Raw genomic sequence first — 5,718 nt, forward strand, 5'->3', positions numbered from 1 at the left:
CCCATATTTGAGGATTGGATAAATGGATTTTACCACTTGATGAGAGAAGCTGCAAAATATTGTGGCCATTTTTCCTGATATATTACAGAAATGAAAATAAATTTGTATTTTTCTGCTTTTAAAAACAACTATAGGTGCTTCCTCTTTTTATATTTTTTAAAGCTAATATATTATATATTTACTGTTTGCTAGAGGCTTTAAATGTAATCTGCAGATGACTCTAAAATGCAAGTAAAATGATTATTCCCATGTTACCATTAAGGAAGCTCACTGAAGGTCACACAGCTAGTAAGTGGGGAAGCAGAGATTTTAACCCTGATCTCTCTGGCTCTACTTACTCTTAGCAGACTTTTCATCATGATTCTTCTTTCCTTCTTGTTGGGTGTTCAGATGTCCATCATTCTTTGAAGTTGTAGGAAATATCAGGAGGATTTCCCCAAGTTGTGTGTGCAACTAGCCCTCTACTTCAATGCTTTTCTGACCCAAGGGTGATTGGACCTTACAGGAGAACCATGTCAACCTTCAAGTGCACCAAATAAGATACCTCTGACTTTAGGTGATTTTGATGTTTGGATTTCCCCTAAGCAATAGGGGCAAAGGAGTGGTAGCAAGATTTCACCAAACCCTAAATTAAGAGTCTGGGTACCAACCCATGTGACTGCTCACTGTCTCCTCCCTCTTCTTACCAGGCATACTATTGCACGCAAACATGGTCCAGCAATCTTTCTTTTCCTGCCTCCTCTTCCTAGATCTGGAATGTATCTTCCAGATGATTATCATGAAATTATTCAGGTATCCTTCAGCCTTCCCCTGGCCAGTCATCTTCCTGTGATTTATCAGCTGATGGTTGGTTCATGGTGGAGCCAAGCTTATCAGACTTCAGGCACAGGATGTGCTTTGGAGAAGGCTAGGTTTGGTAAACCTACTTGTCAAATGGGTGATATTCAGAACAAAACAAAATAGGTATAATTAGTTGGACTAGAAAGATCATACATGAAGATTAACAATGACATCTAGGAGGAGCCTTCAAAGCTTGGCCAGGAGCTTGGCCAGAAGCTCAGATGGGCTTCTGCACATCCTAACCACCACTTCAAGAACTTAGGCTCATAATTAGGCAACTTCCCTAAAATCTAAAATCCAGGTATATGAATGCCTCAAATGCTCAGCCTCTCAAAAATTCCCAGCCCACACAGGTGTGTTTTGGGCATTTTCCTGTGGTGTCCTGGAGTGGCTCATACCAGCTCATGAGAGCTGATTGTCAAATTTTCAGGAAATTTGCAAGCCAATTGTTAAACACAGCCATTCTTAAAAATTAAATTGTGTAAACTTACAATTAAGTAAATTACATGAAAAAGGCAATACATTCTCAAAACTCATTACTTCCTATTTATTCTACTACCTTTTTACTGTTCTCTATGATCATGAGGTTATTTCTACCCATTTTATCAGTATGGTGGAAACAGTATATCACAGTGTGCTATTGCACATTTCTTCCCAATTCTGTGGTCCATGACATCAAAATGGTAGCTTGGAATCAACCTTGGTAGGAACATTTGCACTTTGGAAATCTGCAAATGGTACAAATCAGGGCTTGATTTATTGTCTTATTGATTACCTAGACTTAAGAAAGTGATGGAGAAGATGTGAATAATGCATATTAAACGTAAAATTGTGTCATGTCCATAACTGTTACATTGTGAATAGTAAAAAAAGCTTTGGAAATTCTCCTGGTATTTGAAATTATCATCTGATTCAGCAAGCAATCACTCATGTCATTGAAGAGCAAGTGAAAATACTGATACACATCTTTATTATCTCACTTTCTTTTTTCTTATTAATGTAAAGGAAAATATTAACCAACATTCATGTTGTAACCACACTCATTTATCTGTTCCAACCATCGATTGAGTACAGATACAAGAATTTTGCAAAAATTAACAAAGCCTTGTGTGAGGATCTATTGGCTATATGGAGTTTATAATAAAGAGTATAATTTGTTATTATCTGTAAATTGGGTGCTATAGATCCTTTATATTGGTAAGATTTATATCAAACATCTACATGCTGTATGTCTATGTATGCATTCATTTTTTCCCAGAGAGCAATTGTTAAATATTTACCAATGCTCTTTCTGAAGATGTTGAAGTGTGAGGATGTGGTAGGTCCTCCTATGTGAAGTTCTGGATTTCCCTGGGTCTTCTTGTAGGAAATGTGATCAAGTGTGCAGACCACACAGAGGTGAAAAATCTGTATGTCATCTCTGTGAATGAGACCAAGGGACAGCGGAACTTTCTGCTGGTGTGGGTAACATGGTGATGGCCATGGTCAGTAAGACAAGCCAGAGCTCAGAAGGAAGGTGCATCCAGCAGTGGTCATGTGACAATAGAAGTCATGCCAGAGAAAAGATGGCTTGTTTCTTTATTTTGAAGATAATGCCAGGGTTGTAGTAAACAATAAAGGTGCAATGAAAGGTTCTGCCATCACAGGGCCAGTTGCAAAGGAGTATGCAGCCACGTGGCCCAGGCTGACGTCCACTGCTGGCAGCACTGCATGAATCTTTAGCATATTTATAAAAAATTAAAAAAAAAAACCAAAACATTAAACTCTGTCCCCGCCTCCCAAAACACCCGCCAAAAACCATTTACCACCACACTATTGGCATATTCCCACTACTCTCTTACTGGTCACGTAGAAGTTGGTAGATTTTCCTTCTTGATCTGTGTCCTTGATAATACCATTTTTCCTTTTATCCTTGGCTCCCCTCAGTCACAGAGTGCCCTACAAGTGAGCACATTCAGGCAGCTGGGGATGTCCAAAGAAGGGGGAAAAAAAACTTCCCTGCAAACTGAGGCTTTCATGGGAAGAACTGAAACCTGAGCAGGTAGAGGAGAGCATTAGCAGTTCCTGGGTCTCATTTTAGGTCTCCTGTGAGTGAACGTCTTGTTCATCACTAAGGGCATTTGAGAATTTTTGCATTTACATTTATCAAAGTAACAGGGACGACAAACATTTATCTGCTTCATCTTTTACAAAGCACATCTACATTTCTTAGCTTATTTCGTACTTCTAAAGATGTCTGTTTTTAGCAACTCACACGCAGCTGGAGAGGGGGCTAGTTACCATAGACACTGGCTCACTCTCCAGGGTGTAGCGGCCTCTCAGACATGGTATTAAAGGAGTTTACTTGCCCTTTCCTATCCTCTTTATTATACCCAATCTGCAGTGAATTCAGGGCAGGAAAAAACCCTGGAAAGGGGTTATTAACGGTTCCAGTAGAGAGTAATCCCACTTGCCAAAGTAAGTAGGATGTGGTTACCATTGAATTTGTTTCTCTCCCCAGGGCTCATGGGTGTGGAAGGAGAGCCCTTGTACGTTGAGGGCAGAAACCAGTTGCTTCAAGCGTTATGGAGCAAGTTGCTTAGCATTTCCTAAATATTGTACCTGCCGTAGCTTTCTTCATACAGTAAATTAAAAAACACGTTGATATTCAATAAAGGAAAATACCACCCGACCTAGTTATTTTGTTTGGTTGTTGTGATCCAAATCATAGCGTGTAAAGTTTGCCTTGGAAAACTCTTCTTAGAGTAAGGTATGAATTAAGACAAAAGTCGGTGGTGACTCATTGGTAATAGTTCAAGCCTGTTAACAATAACTAGGAGAGGACTTTACTGTACACAGGGCTTTGGGAGTTTGCCTATTATCCAGTTAACATGATTGATTTTTCAGAGCTATGTGGGATGCCCTCAGACCCACAAATGGTCATTTGCGACTAAAAGAACTGATTTGATGGCCTCGAATGATCAAACTAAACCAGATGGTTATCAAATCTTAACTCTATGCTGCATGAGCTTGGATTGTCTACAGTGGCATCCTCAGTGCACTTTAGAATGAAAAAAATTCAATTTCAAAAGTAAACACAGAACAAAAATAGTTCAGAGGACAGCTTACACAGATAACAAAGCCAGCAAATACAACTGAAGGTTGCCGCACTGAAGCAGTATTTTACATAGCCAAGGATTGCCTAATATGTTTTTTCACCAATATCTGCTTTTTTTTTTCTCCTTAGTTATTGATTACCTTTGCGAAGGAGAGAATATTGACATGTGCAGAAGAGCATAACACGTTGAAATAGTTTTAGATAGAGTATCTGCGGCAGGTCTTCGTGTTTAGATTTAAGTGGGAACCACTGTGGGTTCTGAAATGGCTTCTATAACCAGTTTCATCACAGACCTAATCATCCAAGACATTATTCCCTGTAATTTGACTGAAAAGCAGCGAGACAGCAAAAGCTTCAATTCTTGAAAAGGATTTAACGGCCAGCCATCTTATGGTTATTAAAGACGTTCTTGTGCCGTCTCCTCCCTTCTCTCTTTACTCCAGCCATGACTAAATAAATCCAGAGGCTTGAATCAAACATGGAAAAGGGGAGCGACAAGCAAAGGACCAGAACAGATTCCTGGGGAAACAGTTTGGTTAAAAAAACATTAAACAAGGCTTTACTGTCCTACAGAAGTTCTAGTCTCAAATGATTGAGAACCTCAAAAGTGAAATACTAATTTTTTTTTTCTTCAGAAGACAAGTAAGGACACTCTCAGGCCAGACTATAGTGGAAAGAACCCAGCATTAGTTAAATGAAGACGTGGCTCCGGGAGCTTCATCTCCACTGTGTGACCTTGAATGAGATTCTTAACCTCTCTGAGCCTTGATCCCTGATTTGAGGCTACGTTTGTCTTCAGCCCCTTTCACTCCCCCGATTCTAAAGCTTTCCCTTTTTAAGGTTAAGATTCTTTGAATACTTTGCTCTCACATCAGGTTGTCTTAATTCTTATGTTATGGAATTTTAGCAAACATTATGGCATTTAGAAACTATATAGGCGATATTTGGGCAGGTCAGACATTTTTGGAATGTATAAACCAAAATGTAAAGACAGTACCACCTTTCAGGTAAGCCTACACCATCAAAAACTAGCCTTCATTTCAATTATGTACATTATGGCATTAATTTTTTTATACTTAAATCTGACTTCTTTTTAAAAATTATATTCGGCTGGATGCGGTGGCTCACGTCTGTAATCCCAGCACTTTGGGAGGCCGAGGCGGGGAGATCACGAAGTCAGGAGATCGAGACCATCCTGGCTAACACGGTGAAACTCCATCTCTACTAAAAGTACAAAAAAAAATTAGCCAGGCGTGGTGGTGGGCCCCTGTAGTCCCAGCTACTCAGGAGGCTGAGGCAGGAGAATGGCGTGAACCCGGAAGGTAGAGCTTGCAGTGAGTCAAAATCGCGCCCCTGCGCTTCAGCCTGGGTGAGAGCGAGACTCTGTCTCAAAAAACAAAACAACAAACAAACAAAAAAATTATTTTATATTCAAGAGGTAGATGTGCAGGTTTCTTACATGGGAATATTGTGTGATGCTAAGGTTGAGCTTCTGTTGATTCTGTCACCCAAATAGTGAACACGGTATCCAATAGTTTTCAACCCTTTTCTCCCTCTATCCCTCCCTACCCCTTTTTGGAGTCCCCAGTGTCTATTGTTCCCATCTTTACATCTATATGTACCCCACGTTTAGCTCCCACTTATAAGTAAGAACATGTGGTATTTGGTTTTTGGTTCTTGCATTCATTCATTTGGGATAATGGCTTCAGGCTGCAGCCATGTTGCTGCAAAGGACAGGATTTTGTTCTTTTTTATGGCTGTATAGTATTCCATGGTGTCTG

At 39.9% G+C, this 5,718-nt stretch overlaps 1 pseudogene; it reads left to right on the forward strand.

Moving 5' to 3' along the window:
* The first annotated feature begins 709 nt into the window (after positions 1–709).
* On the forward strand, positions 710–2,554 carry LOC111545713 (annotated as a pseudogene).
* Positions 2,555–5,718: the final 3,164 nt, after the last annotated feature.

The sequence above is a fragment of the Piliocolobus tephrosceles genome, chromosome 11 (genome assembly GCF_002776525.5).
Source record: "Piliocolobus tephrosceles isolate RC106 chromosome 11, ASM277652v3, whole genome shotgun sequence".
Taxonomy (NCBI): Eukaryota; Metazoa; Chordata; class Mammalia; order Primates; family Cercopithecidae; genus Piliocolobus; species Piliocolobus tephrosceles.